Source organism: Sinohyriopsis cumingii, chromosome 2 (assembly GCF_028554795.1).
Source record: "Sinohyriopsis cumingii isolate HCF-2022 chromosome 2, ASM2855479v2, whole genome shotgun sequence".
NCBI lineage: Eukaryota > Metazoa > Mollusca > Bivalvia > Unionida > Unionidae > Sinohyriopsis > Sinohyriopsis cumingii.
The window spans coordinates 99,092,059-99,119,752 of NC_142962.1; the positions used below are offsets into that span (position 1 = coordinate 99,092,059).

The 27,694-nt window shown below is 39.4% G+C and overlaps 1 long non-coding RNA gene across 1 annotated transcript; it reads left to right on the top strand.

The window, feature by feature from the left end:
- The first annotated feature begins 4 nt into the window (after positions 1 to 4).
- LOC149805457 (uncharacterized) lies at positions 5 to 27,459 on the top strand. Its single transcript, XR_016419668.1, has 7 exons — positions 5 to 189; positions 2,405 to 2,482; positions 8,765 to 8,851; positions 9,832 to 9,937; positions 16,148 to 16,236; positions 25,451 to 25,580; positions 27,278 to 27,459. It is a non-coding gene; the product is annotated as an uncharacterized LOC149805457 (long non-coding RNA).
- The last annotated feature ends 235 nt before the right edge of the window (positions 27,460 to 27,694 follow it).

A 27,694-nucleotide genomic window follows, 5' to 3' on the forward strand; every position in this document is an offset into this window, starting at 1 on the left:
GAGGGTATAACATAGATCTTGCTCAGCTCCCGCTCAATACTGTTTGAGTCAGGTTTGTATGAAGGACGTCTGAAAGTCACACAGCTGCATAAGGGACAATTTGTTTTAATACTTGAGCTGTTTTGTGAAGAAGACGAGGTCCATAATACTGCTGAGCATTTATATTTTCACAACGTTCTGCATCACATGGTAGGTCACACTTTTTTACAAACGCTATCATTGGTATTCAGCAGCATCTATCTATCTATATATCTATCTATCTATCTATCTATCTATCTATCTATTTATCTATCTGTCTGTCTGTCTATCTATCTATCTATCTGTCTGTCTGTCTATCTATCTATCTTCCTACCTACCTACCTACTTACCTACCTATCTACCTGACTGTCTATCTGTCTATCTATCTGTATGTCTGTCCGTCCGTCTGTCCGTCAATCCGTCCATCCATCCTCCTATGTGTATGTCTGTGTATCTATCTTTCCCTCTGTCCATCCATCAATCCATTCAGCGATCGATCCATTGAGCGATCGATCGATCCATCCATCTTTCTTTCTTTCTTTCATCCTTTCTTTCTTTCTTTCTTTCTGTCTGTCTGTCTGTCTGTCTGTCTTTCTTTCTTTCTTTCTGTCTTTCTTTCTTTCTTTCTTATAGGCAAACTTGGCAGTGTGTAATTAGACCGAATAACATAGGTCATATCCCATTTCATGCAGACTTCGGTGAACTTCGTAATTTGCTCTGAATTTTGATCACGTGGCGGGTGGTCAGCTGACCATAATAGGTGGTGGGCAAAATATGGCTAACGCTTCAGCATCAGCATCAACTTCTGTAACTACTTCAACATCGTTTATCGAGTTGAAAAATGTATATTCAACAGCGATGCTGCTGCAGATATTGACGAAATTTCATATTGGAACCATCCTGTCTTAGTTTCTGGAAACCAGGGCGGATTTCAAACCCATACGAGAGAGTAGCTTTGAGCTGTTTACATCTGGACATGTACATGTAAGTAAGGAAACGGTGTCGAAGTAAACAAATTTAATCCTGGCTATCAAAGAGCAAGTTGTTCAAACTATTTATGTGCATCCGAAACGTCACTATAATAAAATGCGTTTCGTATGAGTTTATCAGATTTGTTTTCGAAAGTCTGTGGATAATTTACATATAAATTTCAATAATTTAATTAATTTTATTTCTGAAATATTTCTAAACAACAATGGACGCCATTTGTTTATGTACATGTACCCACCAGCGTTTGATTGGCTGGACTATAAAGTAACTCGGGAGGTTATTCGGATAATTACGGAGCAACTAGGTTAAATTCGGTATGAAATGGGCTATTGTTTAAAGGGGATTTCTATGTATGTTTTCCTTTCAGACATTGCATTTCGCATCAGGAGTAGAGAAAGCACACTGTGCCTACTGATGTTACAATACTGATTCAACACTTAAAATGTTTCAGTCAAACTGTAACTTCAATCTGATTGTATTTATCGTTGTCACATGAAACCACACGACATGAAATGCGTCAGTCCATGCATGAATATACTTGGGAAAATAGACCATTCTTTTAAAAACTAGTGTCTGCGCGCTTATGGCATGCTTTGTTGTTTGCTGTACATATCGCTGACACCTTCAGTTGACGTCAGTTCTTGATTCCATCACCAGACTGCATTGACTGATAGTTGTTTGGACCCTATAACGAACTCTTCACGGGCTAACTGCATTGTTTTGCATGAAAGGATTGTTTGATGATGGTATTTCAAAAATGTCCCAGTTTGAATTCACATAAGTCTTTCTATACATTATCAGAATGGCCCGTAAAAAACGTACCGTATTTGCGATGCTTTTTTTCTTATTAAGTCTGACATCCAATCTCCTGGGGTGGCAAACGTACAAAACTAATAATGAAGTAAACATAACCCATTTTGACAGCTACGTTAATGTCAAAATTATTGCGAAAATTTCAAGTTCTTCCTTTGCCTAAAATGCATTTCCATACTGGATAGATATTCCGTCAAAGCAACTCACGAAGTTCTTCACAAACTGGATTGAGTTAGCATACATACAAATTCACTGCTATGTCTTTATTTTCTATCTGTGCAAAAATTAAATACAATTGTACACGTTTAGTGTCAAATTTTCATATCTAAAGAATCAGAGTTGTTTGCGTTTAGTGTCAATTTGTCCAATCTAAGGAATCAAAGTTGTTTGCGTTTTAGTATCAGTTTGTCAAATCTAAGGAATCAAAGTTATGTGCGTTTAGTGCCATTTTGTCAAATCTAAGGAATCAAACTTGCTTGCATTTAGTGCCAATTTATAAAAATTAGGAATCAAAGCTGTTTGAGATTTTTTTTATACTGAATTATCACATGTTATTTCTAATTCACAGACTTTATAATTTCAGCCAGTATGCAGACGACATTAGTTCTTGCAATGGTTTCCTTGCTGATATTAACATCTTCAGCACGTCCAGTTGTAAAAGGTAAGAACAGAGAGGGTGAGAGTCTTATAAGAGAGCAAATCATGAAAGAGACTGAACCGTGAAATTTTAAAATTTATTTTTGTAGACGTCATTGTACACTATGCTTTAATTTTAGGGACTTAAGTGAATGCCACCATAAACATCGCCTGAATATACATGTGACAAAATCCATATCATCCCAGTTGAGTAATTAAAAATCATCGTTACCAGTATTAGGACAGAATTTTTTAGTAAACGTAATAAGACTGAAATTTTCTCTAAATTGTATTAAAAGTAATTTTGGATTAAATTATATTGAAAGTAATTTTCTACTAAATAATACTGAGATAAAATTAATTTATTTCGGTATTACAATTATATACTATTTAATAAAAATTGCGCCATTATGAGCAAAAGGCAAAACTCTCTTGCACTATACATATCGCTTGTATCGTAAAGTCAACAAAAACTACACTCGGTAATTTGTGTAGGTAGCTGAACTAACGAATTCCAAAAATTCCCTCTGAGTGGGTAAATAAGCTGATGTGGCAAAATTGTCTGTCTAATGACGTATATAGACCCAGGCGATAGTCTATAAGAACGATGAAGCCTCGCTCTGAGATTCTGGCGGAACTCAAGAACTAGACTTATGACCATATTTGGCTGCGTCCTAAGAAACTGTATAAAAAGCGAGGAGATTTGTTGACGAATTAGTCCGTTAGTCGGAATCTCAAAGGGGCTTGTATCGTTACAGGTAAGATACCGTCTGCATAATACTTTTTATATAGTATAGGGATATTTCAGTGCTAAGATGTCAATCTAACATCGCCACATTTGCAACATTTCATTATTTTAATATTTCTTTGCTATTCTTTATTTTAATGTATTGGAAAGTTTAGTTGTTTCAAGAACTCATACTCACTTGTATTTATATTATTGATTATAGTAAAAGACAACGTTCGCAACCAACTTCATACTCAGTAATAGTTAATTCAGAAATAAATTACTCTTCAAATAATAGAGTTTAATATGTTGGCATTTTAGATTAAACTGAGTAAAATATATTTCTACTAAATGATTGCCATTATAATCTGAAATATTGAATTTTAGATTTTTTAGCTATCGTGGATTTCTTCGATATTTAATTATCTGTATTATATTCTAAAGAGCAGAAATTATACAATGTATGATGTTGGTAAGTGAAGGAATATTGTAATTTTATATGTATCTCTTATGTTCGTAATTTAAGTTTATGAAGATTGATATTGTAATGTAATTTTATATGTTGAGTATTTCAATAAAATTAGCCCGTTCGTCGGAATCTCAAAGAGGCTTGTATTGTTACAGAATCCCGTACCTCCGCTTGCCATATTCCCCAGATGTACCATATCCACGCCGTCATAAGTGACACCTCTTTCAACAGAGCTTGCAGAGCTTGAACTTCTTCTTCTCTCTCTATCTGGTCATGGGGAACAGCATTGTTAAGAGTTTATGGAGAAGAAAAAAAAAACATTCACATGAAAATATTTTCATAAAACTAGTATATCTAAACCGTCATGATCATTCAGTGATCCTTCGAGTTTTCTTCTCAGATATAAGCGTGATACCTCGTCTTCGTTCTTACGAGGAAAATGGCGAGAAATCGAGGGTGGCAGTAAATCGAAGTTTGTTTATGCTCACAATCATGTGTTGGATATATGCCTTGAATGTGGATAAAATATTGAATGAACCCAAGTTGTATGATAAATAGTATTGTAACAAACCTGTGTGCTATTTATATAGTTTTGTTACATTTTAGTTGTTATTTGTTTCATGTTACGGGGAGTCGGTGTTGGAGAGGTATTTCTCAAACTCTATAATGAGCCAACTACTAGCAGCAGACACCTAATGTAGAGTGCTCACGAGACTCTACAGTAGCGTGTATTACTGTTGTAAAACGTACCCTACCGAATTTCTTAATATAAGGAATTGTCGCGATATTCTAACATATAAGTGTTTGGTCATTTGAGATAGGAATACGTATGTGAATTAGGTGTTTTGGCAATGTTTTGTAGTTTTACTTTTATGACGCTAGAAATACCGATATGCGGCTGTATAAAGCATGCTGATAAATCATACGACTGTGGATCAAGATAAACCATACAAGTGTGAAGTTAGTGTCTCGTGAATGTGTAGTCGTTAGTTAAGAACCCTTCAGCTTGCAAAGATTGTTGTCTCTATGTCATTGAAAAAGGAAGAAATCTACCGAAAGCCCATCTTCACTAGCCAAGGCTCCGATAACCCTATCTACACCGTGGCGGATCGAATAGCTATATTGGTGCTTTGTCCTGGCGACATCTATTGGATTTCATGTGTTGGCTCCCTTATTATATAATGCCAACTAACCAATAGCGTGGTGCATTGTACATCCGCCAAAAACGGTGGTTGCAATTGACCTAAAAGGATACTTTGCAAGTTTAACATCGAAAGTATGACTGTGTACCAGAGGGAAGCCATTACAGGTGTATGAAAGGTATTTGTGCGTGCAAACACGGACCAACACGAAAATTGCTTATCAGTCCATTCAGTTTGTATGCTCCCCTTGTCTCGATCACGTAGGAACAGTGTTCAAATTTGAACAACTTAATGTTGACTGGATGCGGTGGCCTGCCGCCGCATCCAGTGAATTTCGCAGCCACGGAGCTCAGAAATTTTTGCTCGATATGCCAAGGTGTAGATTGGGTTATCGGAACCTTGGCTAGCGAAGATGCCTTAAGTCAGTCTCACGCATGAGTTTGATTAGGTCGATAGTACGGTTCTCGTGTACACCGTTAAGAGTTAAAATAATAGCTGTGTGATATTTCCTTTTCGACTGTTTTTATAGCTGAAGTCAGCGTATTCGATAAGGCACCTTGAGCGAAAATGCGCGCTCGTAATTGGAGTTCTTTAAAAGTAAATTATCATCAGAACTATGTCTTTTATTGTAATGAAGAAATTATTGGTTTTATTTTAGTCTCGGTTTCTGTGTGGGGAAGCCTGTTAGTGCCACGATGAAATCAAGTTTCATCGAATAATTACGACTCAGCTACCTCATAATTACGAGATAATTACGACTTAGTGTCTCTTAATTACGAGATAGCTAATTCGTAGATACGAGAGGTCATGAAAATATAGTCTCATGTATTTGATGCATAAAAGAACAGCCATTCGAAGACGTGTTGTATTTTACACTCCAGTCCAACACACGTACCACGATACAGGGTTTTGCTTGCATTAAGCGAAAACTTTATGAGCGTTCTATATTACTTCTTAAACCTTGGAGATATGACAAACGTTCTGTAGCTGCTCGCATGTTAGTGAGTACTAACAGAAAATATCATGTAAGGCTTATTAATAACTGTCTCTTTTCTGGAAAAGGTGGTACTGCATATCGTTGATTATTTTGGCTAATGTTTCTTTGAACTTTTTACAGTTTCTGGCCTCTTGATATTTGTCTATTTTGACCGATGATTTGGATTTGTATGATTTGTTTTTTTTTTCTTTCAACGTAGCTTTAGCAGTTGTATTGTCATATCGCTACTTTGTCTGAAGTGGGGCTGTTTAAGGCGATGTAAAGCACTGGGGCATCATGCCGCAGACACATATAGCATGATGTTCCACCCAGCCACATTATCCTGACACCAGGCCGACCAGTCCTAACACTATCCTCTTAATTCTGAGCGCCTAGCGAGGCAGCTGTTAGTACCATTTTTTATAAGTTTTTGGTATGACTCGGCCGGGGTTCTAACCCACGACCTCCAGCATCTGAGGTGGACGCTCTAACCACTAGGCCATCGGAGCGGTCTTTTTAGGCGATGAGTGATTATGCTTCAGTTTTCGTTTCATGGAGATTAGAAGATCCGATAAATTAATTCTGAGTCAAATCTGTGATCATGTTTGGAAACCTAATTTGGTGGTGGATCCTGTAACAAACCTGGGGTATGTGCTATTTATATTTAAATCTCAGTTTATAGTTTTTTTTACATTTTAGTGATTGTTTGTTTGATTTTATATTGAGCCTCTGTTTGGAAGATATTTTTCAAGACAGATAATGAGCCATTTGCTAGGAGCGAACGTCATAATATATGGCATTGACAATCCTTTATCGTAGCCATGATTAATGTCGTAAAATAGACCCTACATTTTTTTATCTTTGGAATTATTGGGACATTCTAACGTATAATTGTTTGGTCATTTGAAATAGGATTAATTCTATGAAGAAGGTATTTGAGTTCATGTGCCATTATATGTAGCATGAAATACTAAATGGCGGCTTAGAAAAGCGTACTTATAAATCATGCGCATATGAAGCAAGAAAAACCATGCCAGTGTGAAATTATGGTCTCTTGAATGTGGAGTCTTTAGATGACAAGAAGAAAATTAATTGTGGTATTTGCACATTTAAGAACCCCTCAGCTTACAACGACTTTTGTCTGGAAGTGCTTGGAAATAGTGGAAACATTGAACTTTTGCCAGTCTCGTGCAGGCGTTGCTTATTTGCTTACTGCGTGTTAAATATGTACAAACAAATATCTTGTTATGTTGGTGTTAACCCCATTTTTCAGCACACGATAGTATATACATGGGGGACAGTATAAATGTTGGAGGAACAACCCTGAAAAAACCCGTTTAGAACCCACCAACCCATGGGAAGCAAGCCTTCTCACATACACACATTGGCCGAGCACGTGACTCGAACCAGCGCTGTCAGAGGTGAGATGACATTAATCCGCAGACTACTCGGCAACCCGGGGAACCGTACATACAAGTAAATGACCAAACAAGATGGGTCGCCTATGAAGTACATCCGAAAAATCACGATGGGGGAATCTCCCAATTTACTTAATTGTACTGGCGGATAATCAGGGGAAAATATCATCATCAATATTTGATTAATGCATAGAATATGTTTTGCGGCTGACTGATAACGAGTGTGGCGAATAACATTGGAAATTACAGAGCAAACTACTTCATAAGCGGTAACGAAGCTGCCAACAAATCGGGGTGACAGTTCTTTCTTTATTATTTTTCTTGACCAAAACGTCAAACCTATTAAACCATTTGGGGAGTTTCAGTTATCGAGTCGAAGGGTCCTACATGTCTTATTGTATGGTACTTCTTACAAGCCGACGAGCGGTGGATTAGTTGTAAAGCAAACCAATGACTGCATTATTTTCACGTGACCGCTCCGGCGGCCTAGTGGTTAGAGCATCCGCCTCGGATGCGAGAGGTCGTGGGTTCGATCCCCGGCCGAGTCATACCAAAGATTTACTAAAATGGTACTAACAGGTGTCTCGCTTGGCGCTCAGCCTTAAGAGGTTAGTGTTAGGACTGGTCGGCCTGGTGTAAGGATAATGTCACTGGGTCGGACATCATGCTACATGTCTGCGACATGATGGCCCAGTGCTGATAAAATCCTATGTTAAGCGACTTGTAAATCCACGTGGAATAGCATAACCTTATGTCCTGGGGCCATTTTGAATTTCGCGGTAGATATGGATATTACCAAATACCGGTAAGTGTTTAACTGTCTGCAGGTGTGTTCCGGAAAGAATTGCACGCAGAAAAGTTTTACATTTTAATGAACAGGTGACATCAGACCCACGTATCGTCAGTCAGTATCAGCAAAGATTTGGGAGGCTAATTTCGTCCAAAATATCACATACCTCACACACATAATTTCAAGAAACCCCAAAGCAGTGGAACATTTAATAAAATGCATTTTAAAAATCGCAAATTCCGCACAAGACTTGTATCTCATGACAGGTTAGGGAATTTTTAATTTGCATTCTTACTGAGTATCGAACCCGGCACTCATCGCCTTGCCTGCTTGCCTGCACGTAGAACCCAAATACCCTCTAGACTTAACACATATCCCCCATAAAAGTATGTAACAAAGTCGTTGACATGGCACGAAGATATAACCTGTATGATAATTATTTTGCGCAATATCACTTCATATTATCACCCATCCTCCTGTAGGATCCAGGGATAGCACTTTCTGCTGTGTTGCATATATTTGTAACTATCTATAAAACTTTCTATATGCCTCGATTTCTCACGTTTGAATCCGGGCTTAAACGAGCATTAATTACACTGTCGATATCCGTATTACGAATTCCTAGATCGGCGACTTTGTTCAGCAGTTTTTGAGGGGATGGGACAGATGATTAAATTAATTTTTACTGAATCATCACATAATGCATGGAAGCCCAAGAACCATTTGTTGTTAGTGACTTGTACACTATTTATGTCTTCATATGACATAACTACTTATCATTGCAGCCAATCGAACCTGTAGCATTCAGTGTAGAAATATATGGATTCAGAGACACGTGCCCTAGATGTACTTGCACAGAGAATCCGTGCAAGGTAAATAAAGTTCTTTGTTGGAATTTACTTGAAAAACTTGCACTCGTCACGTGATTAAATTCATGTTTTAGTGTCTAGATTATTTTTAGGAACAATTATATTTACAAATATTGCATTCTTATTGTAGCTGAAAATTGCCAGAAAGAGTTCGAAATTTTTGCTGCATATTCTCTCTCCTCATGACAAAGGGAGAATCATTCCACATAAACACTTTTCTCATTCTCTTTGCAATTGTCCCCAGATTGTGTACATTGACTGGGATTTACACGAAAATCCAGTTATGAATCTGATTTCGTTGTGCTTTGTACGTGACTTTTAAAAAAATATTACCCTACCATACTTTATTATATTTAGTGCACAGTTTATTTTAAGGAAATCGGGATAATTTAAGTAAAACTCAGACGTTAAACAATCCCCAAAACATTACTTGGCAAATATCAAACAAATTACAAAGATTAAATTATATATTTTTGCCAGCCTTGGAAACGGTTTCTGAGATAGTTTGGAATATATACCGTGTGAGTACATCAAGACTATAAACCAGAGTATGAGGTTTAATGTATTCATCCAGAAACCTATACAGTACACATGGTGTGTGTATATGCATTGTGTGTGTACATGCATGGTGTGTGTATATGTATTGTGTGTGTACATGCATATATATCCGTTTAGTTAGTAGAGACACAAAGTCTAAGTATATTTTAATTTAATATTTTTACATTTTTATATTTAATATAAAATCTCAGTTAGCAAGGTGTGAAAAGTATTTTTCTCACATATATGAATCGAGTCAGTTTCTTGTAAGATGATGCAAAAATTTAAGACAAGCACGAAAAATCTGTTCAGTCTTTATTATATCCAAATATATGCATGTTACGTATATTAAAAGCAATGCATTAATAACACCGTGTATTAAACTTAACTGATAATCACATTACAAAAAAGTCACGAGACTTACTTGTTACTATGTATTTTTATAGCATACTAAATGCCGAGCCACGAAAAGATGTCAAGTTGTACCAACTGACTGTTACTATGCTCCATATTGTCCGATGAAAGCCGAATGCCGTTCAGTAATGCAAAAAGGTACATTTTTGTTTGCACTTAATATATTCGGGATACGAGCATGAACGTTAGCACAAGTAAACAGAAATACATAATTACCTTTTCGGTTTGATTGATTTACTCGGTCGGTATCTTTATCATTCCATGTACTTTTGATGTGATATTCCGTTTTTTTAATGTAGTACTGCATCTTCATGCTAATTAAAGAAATTGTGTGTGTGTGTGTGTGTGTGTGTGTGTGTGTGTGTGTGTGATTTGTATTTTTAACGTAGCTTTAACAATTTTGCAGTCATATCGCTACGATGTCTGCAGTGTGACAGTTTATAGTGATGTCTAGCACTGAGGCATAATGCCGCAGACATGTAGCATGATGTCCCACCCAGTCACATTATCCTTACACCACGCCGACCAGTCCTAACACTAACCTCTTAATGCTGAGCACCAAGCGAGGCTGCTGTTAGTACCATTTTTGTAAGTCTTTGGTATAACTCGGCCGGGGATCGATCTCACAACTTCCCGCATTCGAGGCGGACGCTCTAACCACTAGGCCACTGGAGCGGTAATTAAAGAAATATGGATTTAGTTGTACTGCTGCGATTAGGTCTGGTTAATCGAACTCGAAATCGTTAAAGGAGTTATTTAAAAATGACTTTAAATCTTTTCGACTTTGTAAAATTTTAGCGAAGTTTCAGAAACTAAAAAATAATGTTTGTTCAAGTAACAATTTGTTAGATACTTTTACCTATTAGAGCGTCCACCTCAGATGCAGGAGGTCGCGGGTTCGAACCCAGGCCGAATAATACCAAAGACTTATAAAAGTGGTCCGAACAGCTGCCTCGCTTGGCGCTCAGCATTAAGAGGTAAGTGTTAGAACTGGTCGGCCTGGTGTCAGACTAATGTGACTGGGTGGGACATCATGCTCCATGTCTGCGGCATGACGCAGCACACACACACACACACACACACACGTCAAAGCCAATGTATGTAAAGAAAATAGCATTACAGACATTGTATAGAAACAGTGGGAGGTAACACAGTACGCTTATATTTCTGCGGAATGTGGCGACAGTAAATCATTTGTAGACCGACCAAAACATTTGGTGGAAAAGTTCTTTAAAACTCTTCATACTGAAAGTTCATGATACAATGAAAATCAGCACGCTTGCAGGATGGAATGTGTGTGTGTGTGTGTGTGTGTGTGTGTGTGTATGTGTGTGTGTGTGTGTGTGTGTGTGTGTGATTTAATTTTTTTACGTAGCTTTGACCATTTTAGTCATATCGCTATGATGTCTGCAGTGTGGTAGTTTATAGTGATGTGGAGCACTGGGGCATCATGCCGCAGACATGTGACACCAAGTTCCATCCAATCACATTATCCTGACACCAGACCGACCAGTCCTAACTTCTTAACATCTAGGCCACCGGAGCGTTGAATTGAATATGTATATAACAAAACAACAAATCCCATCAATGTACAAAATAAACCAAATTTTTCCATGTTTGCAAACACGAACATACTTCGGACTTTACTAGAATGTTCAACGTGCGTATCTACTGTCTTTACATGCTTATAAATCGAGTCAAAACGCAAACAACAAATATCCCGATTTGTCTTAGCATAATGTACCTGCTGATCAGGGTCTATCTTGTTTGTTCTACTAATTACTCTTAACAAGAAATACATACCCATCTGTCGTCGCATTACTGCAGATCTGGGTTTTTGCAGATTGCAGTTGGACTCGTTTTACAAGTGATTATATACGGTATGTTCATCCATGGATTTGATTTAACGCCACGATAAAATACATGCTTAATATGCGAACGGATTCTGCTGGAAGATTTTTCCGCTCTTCCTCCATGTCCATCAGTTTTATCTAGGTGGTCATCTGAAGACTCCGACTGACTAGAGCTCTCATGGGCATCAGTGTTAACGGTGGCAGAAACATCAGTGTTTGAATTTGTACGACTTGATGCCTCAGTAACTCAGCCCGTTGGTATTTCTCTGATACTGTCACAGGACTGTATGATCTGTTGGCTTATGAAAAGAAAACGAAATTCCTCAAAAGTCAGAAATTTATGACGGTATGAAAGTTGTTGTTGTTGTAGGGTTTAACGTCATTTTTCAGCACAAGATAGGCTATACATGGCGGCCAGTATTTATGGTGGAAGAAGAACCCGGGAAAACCCCAGAAAGAACCACCGACCCACGAGAAGCTAATGGCAAGCTTTCTCACACACCCACATTGGCCGAATCCGAGACTCGAACCCACGCAGACAGAGGTGAGATGGCAGTGATCCGTAACAGAGAGCGCTTTAGACCACTCGGCCACTCGTGGCCCCCGGAATGAAATTAAATTCGTCACAGGAATGATTAGAATACACCTTTCATATGCTTTTAACAAACATCGTAAGTCATTAGAATATGTACGGAAACCCATAAATAAGGGGAATGCTTTAATTTCTAGTCTCGTTTAAATCAGGTTGGGATAAAAATTTGAATCATTGTGTGGCAGTCAGCTAATGGCTTATGTTATCAATTAATTAGGTTGTGTTTTTTGTCACGAACTAAACAGTCAGTAATTATGACTAAACAGTGTTCCTACTGTCCTCACTCAACAAGGCGCTTGTGGAATTTGAAACAGCATATATGAAACCAATCCCCTAACGAGATAACTGAATTAGCACACTTAATGAAGCAAGAAAATCTTAAGAAGAAAGTAGAAAAAGGACATGCAACAGCTAACATAGAAAAACATTGTGGAAAAACAACTGGCCTAACAGCACAAAAAAAAAAAAATAATGGGAGAGGCATACAGACTACCGGCAAACTAATTTAACCCGCAAAGAGAACACTTTGTTTTGTTCGATAAACTAAAGGACATGTAAGAAAAGTTTGAATGTATATTTTGTTTTGTAAAAGAGCAAAATGTACTGGAGCAAAGAGATGATGACAAAAAAAAAAAAAAAAAAAAAAAAAAAAAAAAAACGCAGAGCCTGACAACATGGCTCTGGTGAGGGGCTAAAGTCCAGCTTTACAGACTTTGCAAATAAAATCACCGGTATAGAGTCTAGCAGCAATTACCATATCCCACAAACGTTATAGATTTGTGTATGTTAAACGTCCGATACAAACTCATGCGTAGTACGTATAATCTTCTACGCATCATTAAATATGGCTTTAACAGTTTCGAGTGACGTGTTCCTGGGAAAATAAAAACTTTTGATTATTTGATAAGGCCAGCCACTAAGTTCTCTTTAAATGTGTTGTTAAAACTATTACTGCCGTTGGACTTGTCAGACGTTTCTACACTTTCCCTTACTATTACCGAATAAACGTGTACCTTCGGTAAATATATATAACCTGGTGTTTTATTCTTGGAACCTTTCTCTATCCAATACTGTAAGCAATGCAAGAAGGCTGCAATGTATTATATTGCATTGTATTGTATTGCATTGCATTGCAGTGTATTGTATTGTATTGCATTGCATTGTATTGTATTGTATTGTATTGTATTGTATTGTATTGTACTGTATTGTATTGTATTGTATTGTATTGTACAGTTTTAAGAATTTCTTTCTTTCACAGATTAAATGTGCATGATGCCAAATGAGACAATTGCAGATTTATCGCGATCTGTGCAGACGATGTAAATTGATCTGTGCGAACCATCTAGTAAGGCCATTTCATGCACACAAAATAGTTATTCTTACATTTAATAAATCAAAATTGTCGAATCTCGACTATAACGTGTCTTCTACTATTCAAAAAGTTAACTCCTATTTTTAAATGCAGAAAGTATAATATATATCTTTAATAACTCTTTTGTATTCACCATGCAATCTTTTTATCTTAGCTCTCAAAAACCCATTTGCTCTTTCTGGTCTGTTTATCCCTGGGCTAAGCGATTTATGAGTTGTGGTTGGACTTGACCTTTCCAACGAGCAGGATTAATATTTTATAACATTGAATTTGGAAGATTACAATTTTTGTTTATTGTTGTAGGGTTTAACGCCATTTTTCAGCACAAGATAGGCTATACATGGCGGCCAGTATTAGTGGTGGAGGAAGAACCCAGGAAATCCCCGGAAAGAACCACCGACCCTCGAGAAGCTACTGGCAAGCTTTCTCACATACCCACATTGGCCGAATCCGAGACTCGAACCTACACAGACAGAGGTGAGATGGCAGTGATCCGTAACGGAGAGTGCTTTAGACCACTCGGCCACTCGGGGCCCCAATTTCAAAAGTGAAACATCCCGAGAGTATAAAGGGTACTACACTGTCACATGCACTGTCGTCTCAAGTAATGTCATCATGCACCCTGACATCTAAATGAGGCCATAGTTCATTCACTGAAGTCATTCAGAGAGAAAAATACATAATGACGAGTTGATGAGAGAGAGAGAGAGAGAGAGAGAGAGAGGAAGTATGTGTGTTTAATTTATTTATAACAAAATGATCACCTCTGTAAAAATTGACCTGCAGACCTTTTTTGCCTTAATACCGTGCTATAAGCGTAGATCAAGTAATATTAGTTATGAAAACACTGGACAAAATAACTTAAAAAGCTTTGTTTGTATGCTAACAATAAAATATCACTATAGAAGAATGTAACTAAGCTAATGGCTGTTGCTTCAGTACATTTCTCCTTTGGCGACGAAGGCGACACAGAGCAGTCATTCATTTAGTCAGTCATATTTGCTGATTTTATTACCTCCGTTTATTTAAGAAAGATATAAAAATAATTTTTTTATAAAAAAAAACTGAAACACGATAGTCGGTCTTTGCCAGTAAATATCGCTTTCTGTAAGACAATATTCTTCACCAGATCTTACTGCGGTAATAAATATCAATTTTAGAAGTGTAATATTTTCTCTCTAGTCTTTCTGCGGTAATAATTATCGATTTTAGTAAAGCATTATCCTCTAGTCTTTGGTCTTTTGAACTATTAATTATATCTTCGATACATGTTTTGTATGATAATTCATTTACCATTGAGTTGGAGATTTTATAATCTCCGTTTTTTTAGTGACATTTCAAATGACATGGTAGCAGGATATAGCTGTGCTATAGTTGTGGATATAATGACGGAACTGAAATTTGATTTTCTCTTAATGTCTTGCTCTATATATGTTGTTTTTTTTTATCGGTGGGCTAAGGCCACTAGAAGAATAATCGCACTATTTTGAATACCACTACATTCATATTCTCTCATTACATCCAATACTCACTGTTCTTTTATTTGACACTACATAAGGTTTGTTTCAGATAATTTAAACAAAAATCTTATAAAATTAGTTGCAATAATTCTTCTATTCCCACGCTGTTTTAATAAATTTTAACAAAAACAACTACGGGAGTTTTGTCATCATTTTGGTCTGTCGTGAGATCAAATCCAGTTCTCAACACCACGAAAGCTTCACTTATACGTTTGTTTTATAAAGGGACGTAACCGGTGTTCTTCAGTCAATACGTCATTTTAATGTAGTACAATGTTGCATGTCATCCGTGAAAGAGACAGTAAAACGGAACTTTAATTTTCTAATGCCGTGTCAAAACTAAATGGAATCCATATGCTCTCATTGGTTAAGAGCAATTATAGTCATTAGTTACTTTCGCTATGACAGACACCCGTTCTTGAAATTAAGCAAACTGTTATTCTAATATCAACATAAATGAATAATTTTCAGCGGGTTAAAATGTCTTCCCAAAACATCGATCAAATGACTTCTGTATTCGGAATCGTTTTAATCACTATATGGATCAGTTAACAGATTGTTCGATTCATCGTGCCAAATCTCTTTTATTTTTATGTAACGATTCCACCAAACATAACTCTGTAACGTTTTTCTTTTACTGTAAAAATATTTGATTAATTTTAAAGTAAATAGGCTTTGATTCATGTAGCCTATTGGCTTTTGCAACGTGGTAACTGTATAATGATAGCCCTAGCTGACTGGTATTAATGTATCAATAACAATATGCCCCTTTTTATTTAAGGACGATTCATTAAATTATCTTCTTCAAATGAAATCTGCGTACATTGTAGCTTTTCAGAAATTCCAGTTTGTGCAGTTGTTGATTTGAGAGCGTGTTATTACGTACAAGGAGACATGAACTAGCGCAAAAATGCATGTGTTCACGAGCAGAAAAAAATAATCCATCGCAATAAATTCATAGGATTTTGATGTCCAGGGAATAACATCATCTTTATTAAACGGCTTTTTCAGGAAATTGTAATGTCCAGTGCAGAGTGGCCTGCTTCTTTGGATTTCTAGATACATGCCCGCGATGCACGTGTTCTCCTGATCCATGCCAGGTACATAACCCTTATCCAAATGCAACCACCGATTCCTAGTGAATTTGACAGATATAATCTCCTTGAACCCGAATGAAGGACCAGCAGTGTCAAAGTTTGTTCAGGATAGCTCGAGTTTCCTCTGGCTTTTTATTTTTATGAACGAAGGTGTGCAGTGATACAGCGATGGCGATACCTGTCAGTCCTATATTTTGTCCGTAGACAAATTGTTTCCAGGAATACAAGTTTAGTTTGCTATGGTCTTTTTGTCTCAAAACTCATTTGTGTCTTACCCATGATTAGTGGGAGTGGCATAAGTCTTTTAATTGGGGCTTTGCTAGTTCCAACTTTATGGTCACTAAAACTAATTTATTTTCGTTTCTGCAAGATAAGTCAAGTTTCCTTACTTTCATGTCATTAAAATTCATCTGTAGCCTGTACATGGGTAGTAGTTCAATACTGATTCTGAGGCTGAGGTGAAACGTCATGGTCACTGTATCCGTACTTTATTTTCACTCGATAGGTCAAGTGCCCTGAATCCAATTGTCCTCAGACTTCATCACTTGTCTATAAATGGGCAAAGGCAGTACCTCCCCTCCCCCCCCCCCGTTAAGTTTCGAGACCAGAGGTCAACGGCTGTCGGCAGAGGAGCTAGATTGGTCAATTTGGGTTCCACGTGCTAAGCATACTTTTCTTAAGTGACTCGCACTCGACTTTTTATTATTTTAAAGTTCATAGTCGCATAACATTTGATGAATGGCAACTCCTTATTGAGTCTCGAACTGACAGATCAAAGGTCTCCGAACGGGGCATTGCAAAATAATCGATAATTGTACATTTATATATTCATTTTTGGGTGACGGGGTAAATCGGACATTCTTCTGATAACTTGTATTTATACCTTTCTACTGCTGAAATGGCCAGACGTTATCTGCTATTTATCCAAACTATTACCTTTCTACTGGTGAAATGGCCAGACGTTATCTGCTATTTATCCAAATTATTACCGTATTCTCGCAGCTTTCACATTACCTTAATGTCTAATCGTGAAACTAGTATACGTACAGAGCCATATTAGTTCCGTATTCTCGCCGCTTTCACATTATCTTAACAATGTCTAATCATAAAACTAGTATGCGTACAAAGCCAGAATAGTTTACTTTCAATCTAAACCAAGAATGCAGAGGCGATCCAATTTTCATGATGTAGGTCAAGCGGCTGTGTACGGTCGACATTGGTTTGACACGACGGCCACAAGCGCGGAGTGGAAGGATACATACCATTCTAGCTATTAACATTTCCTGAACTTTGTAGATAATTTATCATTGAGCTGAAAGAGAAAAAAAAAAGCATATAAATTTGGTATTAAAAGATTCAAGATTACGGTCAATGCGACTGAAAGATGAGAAACGTTTTCAGTACAAACACTTTAGTTGTAAACCATGTACAGCCACCAACTTTAGTGGATGGCGTACACTTTGAATAAGAAAAGAACCTAATAAATTTGAGATTAAAGCGTCAAAGATCAACGTCAGTGTTGACATAAAGAAAAATGTTTATGCAAAATGACTTTTATTCTAGAGAACCTTCTTTGACCAAACGGTTGTGGTTAACATGCACGTAGGTAAGAACGAAACCGATAGTTTACAGTTAGTGTATTAAGAAAATAATTGTTTAAGTACAGTGAGCTTTGTTGCAGACAGTATATGTTGAGCGAACCTTGTGGCTGGTAGCACCTGGGACTAGAAAGAGACCTGTTTTATTTTGCTGTCAAAAGGTTCAAGGTCACTGGGACACACAAAAGGGAAAATATTTCTGTATACTAACTTTACACTATATAATGGCACCAATATTTGATCATTGACTGCTGATATGGGAACCAAATGTGCAAGAAACGTCGAAGTAACAGTGACCTACATAAACAGAGTTGATTTTCAAAACCATCTTTCAATACAATTCACAAATGGTTTGCCTTTTGGTCAAAGGAAGAACCTATTGATAACAGAATTAAAAATAAAGGTCATAGACAATGAGATCCATTAGCCAATACGTCCCGAGTCATCATGCCCGTATACACGGGTACTAAACACGGGGCTGGTGAATAAATACTGTTGTATATAGGAATAATAAATACGGGGCGGGCGTATACGTATTGTTGTATTCAGGAATACTAAACACGGGGCGGTGAGTGAGCGTGATTGTGATTTGGATTTTTTAAGGTAGCTTTAACAATTTTTCAGTCATATCGCTACGATGTCTGCAGTGTGGCAGCTTATAGTGACGTCTAGCACTGGGGCATCATGCCGAAGACATGCATCATCATGTCCCACCCAGTCACATTATCCTGACACCAGGCCGACCAGTCCTAATACTAACCTCTTAATACCAAGCGAGGTAACTGTTAGTACCATTTTTGTAAGTCTTTGGTATGACTCGGTCGACCGCCCGCATCCTAGGTGGACGCTCTAACCACTAGGCAACCGGAGCGGTCCAACACGGGGCGGATATATAAATATCGTTGTATATTCGTTATATAAAGGAATAGTAAACACGGAGCGGATGTATAAATATCATTGTATACACGAATACTAAACACGGGACGAGTGTTTAAATATCATTGTATACAGGAATAGTAAACAAGGGACGAGTGTATTAATATCTCTGCATACAGGAATAGTTAACATGTGGCGGGTGTACAAATATCATTGTATACATGAATAGTAAACACGGGACGAGTGTATAAATATCGTTGTATACAGGAATAGTACACACGGGGCCTGTGTATAAATATCGTTGTATACAGGAATAGTAAACATGGAACCTGTGTATAAATATCCTTGTATACAGGAATAGTAAACACGGGGCCTGTGTATAAATATCGATGTATAGAGGAATAGTAAACACGGGGCCTGTGTATAAATATCGTTATGTATATGAATACTAAACACGGGACGAGTGTATAAATATCGTTGTATACAGGAATAGTAAACACGGGGCCTGTGTATAAATATCGTTGTATAGAGGAATAGTAAACACGGGGCCTGTGTATAAATATCGTTGTATACAGGAATAGTAAACACGGAACCTGTGTATAAATATCGTTGTATACAGGAATAGTAAACACGGGGCCTGTGTATAAATATCGTTGTATACAGGAATACTAAACATGGGTCTTGTGTATAAATATCGTTGTATACAGGAATAGTAAACACGGGGCCTGTGTATAAATATCGATGTATAGAGGAATAGTAAACACGGGGCCTGTGTATAAATATCGTTATGTATATGAATACTAAACACGGGACGAGTGTATAAATATCGTTGTATACAGGAATAGTAAACACGGGGCCTGTGTATAAATATCGTTGTATAGAGGAATAGTAAACACGGGGCCTGTGTATAAATATCGTTGTTTACAGGAATAGTAAACACGGAACCTGTGTATAAATATCGTTGTATACAGGAATACTAAACACTGGACGAGTGTATAATATCCTTGTATACAGGAATAGTAAACACGGGGCCTGTGTACAAATATCGATGTATACAGGAATAGTAAACACGGAACCTGTGTATAAATATCGTTGTATATAGGAATACTAAACACGGGACAAGTGTATAAATATCGTTGTATACAGGAATAGTAAACACGGGGCCTGTGTATAAATATCGATGTATAGAGGAATACTAAACACGGGACGAGTGTATAAATATCGTTGTATACAGGAATAGTAAACATGGGTCTTGTGTATAAATATCGATGTATAGAGGAATAGTAAACACGGGGCCTGTGTATAAATATCGTTATGTATAGGAATACTAAACACGGGACGAGTGTATAAATATCGTTGTATACAGTAATAGTAAACACGGGGCCTGTGTATAAATATCGTCGTATAGAGGAATAGTAAACACGGGGCCTGTGTATAAATATCGTTGTATACAGGAATAGTAACCACGGGACGAGTGTATAAATATCGTTGTATAGAGGAATAGTAAACACGGGGCCTGTGTATAAATATCATTGTTTACAGGAATAGTAAACACGGGACCTGTGTATGAATATCGTTGTATACAGGAATACTAAACACTGGACGAGTGTATAAATATCCTTGTATACAGGAATAGTAAACACGGGGCCTGTGTATAAATATCGATGTATAGAGGAATAGTAAACACGGGGCCTGTGTATAAATATCGTTATGTATAGGAATACTAAACACGGACGAGTGTATAAATATCGTTGTATACAGTAATAGTAAACACGGGGCCTGTGTATAAATATCGCTGTATAGAGGAATAGTAAACACGGGGCCTGTGTATAAATAACGTTGTATACAGGAATAGTAAACACGGGACGAGTGTATAAATATCGTTGTATAGAGGAATAGTAAACACGGGGCCTGTGTATAAATATCGTTGTTTACAGGAATAGTAAACACGGGACCTGTGTATAAATATCGTTGTATACAGGAATACTAAGCACTGGACGAGTGTATAAATATCCTTGTATACAGGAATAGTAAACACGGGGCCTGTGTATAAATATCGATGTATAGAGGAATAGTAAACACGGGACCTGTGTATAAATATCGTTGTATATAGGAATACTAAACACGGGACAAGTGTATAAATATCGTTGTATACAGGAATGGTAAACACGGGGCCTGTGTATACATATCGTTGTATACAGGAATACTAAACACGAGACGAGTGTATAAATATCGTTGTATCTTGGCATCCGTCCGTCTACGAGAGACGATGGCATAGCTCCAAAGTACGCTTTTGCTTATCCTTCTTTTTAGCTCTCTTTTCAGCTTGCTTTATTCTTCTCTTTTCCTCTGCGTTTTGAACTCCCTGCCTGACAGCTAGACGCCAGCTGGAACGGTTGTTTGCACAGCTCTCCCAGTCGTTGACATTGAGGTTTGCTGTCTTCATATCCTTCTTGCAAACATCTTTATAGCGCAGATGTGGTCGTCCAGTTGGTCGTGCACCTTCTGCTAACTCCCCATATAACAGGTCCTTGGGAATGCGACCTGGGTCCATTCTCTTGACATGGCCGAGCCAGCGAAGGCGCCTCTCCCTGAGTATGGAGAACATGCTGTTCATGTTGGCGCGTTCTAGAACCTCTGTGTTGGGTACTTTGTCCTGCCACTGGATGTGCAGAATGCGCTGCAGACATCTCAGGTGGAAGCTGTTGAGTTTCCTCTCGTGTCTTGCATAGGTGGTCCATGTTTCGCTGCTGTAGAGAAGTGAGCTGAGCACACACGCTTGGTAGACACGCAGTTTGGTCTTCTCTGTGAGGTTGGGGTTGTTCCAGACCCTCTGGTTAAGTCTGGCCATCACTGCTGCTGCCTTGGCAATCCTGCCGCCCACCTCAGAATCAATGGAGAGTGAGCTGGAGATGTTAGACCCGAGGTATGTGAAGTTCTCGACAACTTCCAAATTGTACCCATCGATGGAGACAGAGGGAGGGGAGTCTGTGTCCTGTGCCATGACATTTGTTTTCTTCAAACTGATGGTCAGTCCAAATTCCTTACATGCATGGGAGAGGCAGCATACCAGCTGCTGGAGTCCATCTTCCGTGTGTGATGTCAAGGCTGCATCGTCGGCAAAGAGCAATTCACGAATGGGTACCTCTGTGACTTTAGTCTTAGCACGGAGACGGGCGATGTTGAACAGCTTGCCGTCAGCCCTGGTATGGATGTACACTCCCTCGCTGCAGTCCTTGAATGCGTACTGGAGAAGCATGGAGAAGAAGATGGCAAAGAGCGTCGGTGCAAGGACACAGCCTTGTTTGACTCCGCTAACGACTGGGAATGCTTCAGATGTTGCGCCATTGAAGCACACTGTGCTCTGCATGTTCTCGTGGAACGACATAATGACAGCAAGCAGACGTGGGGGGCAGCCGATCTTCTGCAGGAGTCTGAAGAGTCCACTCCGACTAACCATGTCAAACGCCTTCGTCAGGTCTATGAAGGCAATGTAGAGGGGCATACGCTGCTCGCGACACTTCTCCTGCAGCTGACGTAGTGAGAAGATCATGTCTACAGTTGACCTGCCGGCTCGAAATCCACACTGGGATTCTGGGTAGACGCGGGAGGCTAGGATCTGCAAGCATGCCAAGGCAACACGGGCGAAGGCCTTTCCGACGATGCTGAGGAGGGAGATGCCCCGATAGTTGTTGCAGTCGCTACGGTCTCCTTTGTTTTTGTACAAAGTGACGATGTTGGCATCACGCATGTCCTGTGGGATGTATCCCTGTTCCCAGCAAAGGCAGAGGAGTGTGTGTAGGGGCTGGAGCAGTGCTGGTTTTCCGCTCTTGAGGACTTCAGGCGGAATGCCGTCGCTTCCAGGAGCCTTCCCACAGGCAAGGCAATCGATGGCTTTTCCGAGCTCTTCCAGGGTGGGCTGTGTGTCTAGCTCCTCCATGACAGGCAGGTCTGGAATGGCATCCAGGGCAGTTCCAGTGACATTGTTTTGGGTTGCATATAGCTCAAGATAGTGCTCAACCCATCGCTGCAGTTGTTTCCCCTGGTCTGTGATGACTTCGCCCGTCTTGGACTTGAGGGGGGCGGTCTTGTAGCTGGGGGGGCCTGTCGCTTTTTTGATACCCTCATACATTCCTCTTGTATCCCCGGTGTCAGCAGCTGTCTGTATACTGTTGCAAAGGTTCAGCCAGTAGGTGTTGGCACAGCGGCGGGCGGTCTTCTGGGCGTTATTCCTTGCAATCCTGAGGGCTTGTAGTGTTCTGGGGCTAGGTGCAGGCTTGTATGCCAGAAGGGCTTTCCTCTTTGCCTCAGTCACGGGCTCCATCTCCTCCCAGTTTGCCTCATACCAGTCGACATTCTTTCGCTCCTCTTCCCGTAAGCTGTGATGGCTGATTTGTACACAGAGTCACGGATATGGGACCACTTGGAATCAATGGTGTCATCAGGTGTCACTTTGGTGAGGGCTTCCTTCAGTTTGCTGATGAACTGCTGTGTTTTCTCTGGGTTGCTTGCACAGTAGGTGTTGATACGTGGGTGACCCTTCTTCTTGGCGTGGTGAAGCTTCTTGGGTAATATTCGCACCTTGCTGGCCACGAGGGAATGGTCCGTGTCACAATCGGCACTGTGGTAGCTGCGGGTAAGGAGGACACTGGCCAGTTCTGCACGCCTGGTGATGACGAGGTCTAGCTGGTGCCAGTGGCGTGAACGTGGGTGTCTCCACGACACCTGGTGGATCTCCTTGCATTTGAAGAAAGTGTTTGTCACACATAGGCTGTGGGAGCAGCACATCTCCAGCAGTCGCTGACCATTCTCGTTGATCTTGCCCCTTCCGTAAAAACCGAGACAGGTGGACCAGGCCTCATGGTCAGCTCCCACTCTAGCATTGAAGTCTCCTAGTAAGTAAAGGCTTTCATTGTTGGGGATACTGGATATTGCCTGATCCAGAGCCTCATAAAACTTGTCTTTCTCCTCGTAGGTGGAGTAGAGGGTTGGGGCGTACACACTGAAGATGTTGACCGGGCCTAAGGATGTTGACAGCCGGAGGGCAAGGATTCTCTCAGTACCTGATGATGGAGGTTCAATGAAGGCGATTAGCGTGTTCTTGACGGCAAAGCCTACACCATGCTGCCTAGGTTCATCCAAGGGCTTCCCCTGCCAAAAGAATGTGTAATTGGCTTCCCTGATGGTGCCGCTGTCAGCCAGTCGGGTCTCCTGGAGGCAGGCAATGTCGATGTTCAGTCGGGACAGTTCTCTGTCAATGACGGCAGTCTTCCGTGCATCGTCGATCTGCTGTAGGTCAGTGGTCAATCCAGGGCACATGGTCCTGATGTACCAGGTTGCAAAACGAAGAGTTGGAGTCTTTTTATTTCTTCTTTTAGTCTTTCCTGGTGCAGAGTTTTGTGGCCCACTTGTCGAGATGGTTCTCTGAGCTCCACGCACCCAGTGAAGCAGGCAGGCCATGGCGGGCAGCACCTTACTGACTGGGGGCTGCCCAGCTTGAGGCGGGAGGTAGCTGTCCAGTGAGACCTGATGATCTCTCCCACCGTCAGAAGTAACCCCTGGCGCCAAGCTCTACGCCAATCGAGCTTTGACTTAGAACCGGTAAACTGCTACTTCTCGTGTTGTGCCGACGCCGTACGACGACGCTGGAGTGTCCTCTCCAGTGGAGCTATGAAGCCTGGGCAGGGTGGTATGGAGAATCAGCTGTTGCCCATGCAGCAGATCCCCCCTCTCCACGCAGCTGGTGTGCCCAAGGGAACGACGAATGCCGATACAGCTTGGCACCAACGGCGTCGCAGGAGTTGCCGGAATGACGTTGAAGTCAATGTCATACCGCCTTAGGGACTCCATCTCCGGATTTTCTGTCGGGGTTTACTCCCTTAGCCTTTCCCATGAGTGGGTATAGCCACAAGGCAGCAGAGGTTTGGAATCGGAGTTTTCCTTCTCCTAGATGAGCTACCATCCAAGGTTTACGAGTCCCATCTACCCGAAGCAACTGGTTTTAAGGCGCCAGTGGGCCGCCTTCACCCCTTCTCCTGTTAGTAGAAAACATGGTCTGCCGGGCTTCAAATCTAAGCCACTCGCGAAGGCCAGGAGCTGGATTTTAGTTGACAGAGGCAGTAGGAGACGCAGGCCGTATGGGGCATTTTGGAGGATTGGGGCGCTTGTCTCCCACTCCCACCCCGGGCAATGTCAACCTTAGACCACAATATCGTTGTATACAGGAATAGTAAACACGGGGCCTGTGTATAAATATCGATGTATAGAGGAATAGTAAACACGGGGCCTGTGTATAAATATCGTTGTGTATAGGAATACTAAACACGGGACGAGTGTATAAATATCGTTGTATACAGGAATAGTAAACACGGGACGAGTGTATAAATATCGTTGTATACAGGAATAGTAAACACGGGGCCTGTGTATAAATATCGTTGTTTACAGGAATAGTAAACACGGGTCTTGTGTATAAATATCATTGTATACAGGAATAGTAAACACGGGGCCTGTGTATAAATATCGTTGTATACAGGAATACTAAACACGGGACGAGTGTATAAATATCGTTGTATACAGGAATAGTAAACACGGGGCCTGTGTATAAATATCGTTGTATACAGGAATACTAAACACGAGACGAGTGTATAAATATCGTTGTATACAGGAATAGTAAACACGGGGCTTGTGTATAAATATCCTTGGAGCTACTCTTGTAAACCACTTTTTTTTTCATCTTATTACAGGATCGACAGTGTGAAGAAGACGAAGAATGTAGAGTCGTAAATACCAACTGTTATTATGCACCGTTTTGTCCAAAGGCAGCTGAGTGTGTTAAATTGAAGAGAAGAGAAATGACATAATTATTCTCATTAGGTACGTATTGTTTTAATAAATGTAACTTGGTTCGGTGGTAAAGAAGATAACTGTTCAAATATTATTTACATTCTCTACTTACCAGTGTGATAATTTTTACAGGCTGCAATTTTGTATGCGTATCGATCACAATTTCCTGCACTTTTAATTAAACCGAATCTTTGGATCTAATATCCTTGTTTTTGGATAAACTGTCCGACAAAAATTTACTTCTTGCTTCTAAGATAGATACTGTTATGTGGCCAAGATGCAAACCTTTGACCTAAATAATGAAAGAAAACCATCAGCTAGTTTTAAGCGTGGATGAATATATAAAACGTCGGAAAATAGTCTGAGTTTCATTTGACCTTTCGAACCCATTTTAGATATTTTGATATTTATATTGGGAATTGAGGTCAGAGTGCAATAAGTGTTATTATCGCGTAACTACCGTATCGAACGGTGTTCTCTTCCTGATAAATATGGGTTTTCTTCCAGGTTACTACTACACAGACTTGTTTCTGGTTGTTGTTCTGTGAAAAAATAAGTTGAAATTGATGCGTACTTTCCCATTCTTCTGTTTTACAAACATCCACTTAACATTATTTTCGAGTTTTTTGTTGTTTATTTTTTGTGGAGTGTTTTTTTTTTCCTACAACATCATTAGAACTTTTGTTTAATGTGTGGTTAGCAAAGTAAACTTGAGAATACTAGATTAAATATAGTCAACGCTGTATTTTCATCTCGCCTTTCATCGAATTAAAGACATAACGAATGCTGTTCGCGCAATTTCTGGGAAGATAAACCATCTTCCTATCGACTTTCATCTTCGCTAGCCAAGGTTCCGATATGTTAACCCTATCTACACTCTGGTGGATCAAACATATCTTTTAATGCATGAGTTGTCTCCCTTAGTATGTAATGCCCACTAACCAGAAACGTGTAACAGCGGTGCATTGTACATCAATCGAAAATGGTTGAGACAATTGATTTCAAAAAGATACTTTGTACGTTTAATATAGAAAGTATGACTACGTACCAGAGTGAAACCATTTCACCTATATTTGAGTGAAAGATATTTGTACAAACACGGACCGACCGCCATGTAGGAAAAGTGTTTAAATTTGAACAACCTAATTTTGCTTGGATGCATGCCACCGCATCCAATGAAATTCACAAACCCGAAGCACAGAAATATCTGCTCATTCCGCCAAGATGTTGATAATATTAGCATATCGGAACCTTGCTTAGTGAGGATGATCGACTTCATACAGTGCCGACACCGCGCAGTTTTGGCGAATTCTAACTTTTCAATCGGCAATGCACTCTGACCCCATAAGTCAACATAGATGTTAAAATATTTACAATGAGGTGGAAAAGGTCAGATAAAACTCGGACTTATTGGTTTGTTTTGTTGTTTTTAACGGCACTTCAACACATTTTTGATTATATCATCCTGAAGATACACCGAGACAGCCGACCCGGGCTGGCCTGGTAGGGTATCGAACCCCCAACCTTTGGATTACGAGTTCGACAATTAAATAACTCAGCAACCGCGGCTCTTGGAATAGTGGACGTTGATATAAACTGTACATATTTTTGGGAGGTGTGTATTTATTAATTTTTCACGTGTACTTGTATTCATAACGCCACATGTGTACAATATGTGAAGAACGTATGATTGCTTTTTATAACATCGAATATTTCTTTTTTAACAGATTTTTCCCGCTGATACCAGTCACCCAATCCGAGTAAACGTCAAACTTTCAAATTATTTAAGCAATTTCATGAGGACTGGTAACTTGTACGATGTCGCAAGGACGAAATAAACTGATTCACGATCATGTGTGTGAGAAGCAAAATTCCTCTTTTGTGAATAAATAGTTAGAACAAAAACAAATTCAGGACGGAGGGGTATTGTTAGATGTACCAAAGATATTTGTTTGAAAGTTATTTTCATAAAAAGACAATCTTATTTACGGTGAAAATAATTAATAAAAAAATTAGTATCAGGCAAGGTCACACAAAAAATGTTATGCCGTAAATCAACATAAATTGTTGAAAGCAGAACTTCATTCCAGAAGTCGAGGGAAACAAAGATAAAAAGATAGGTGTTTCCACAAAGATAAAAAGAC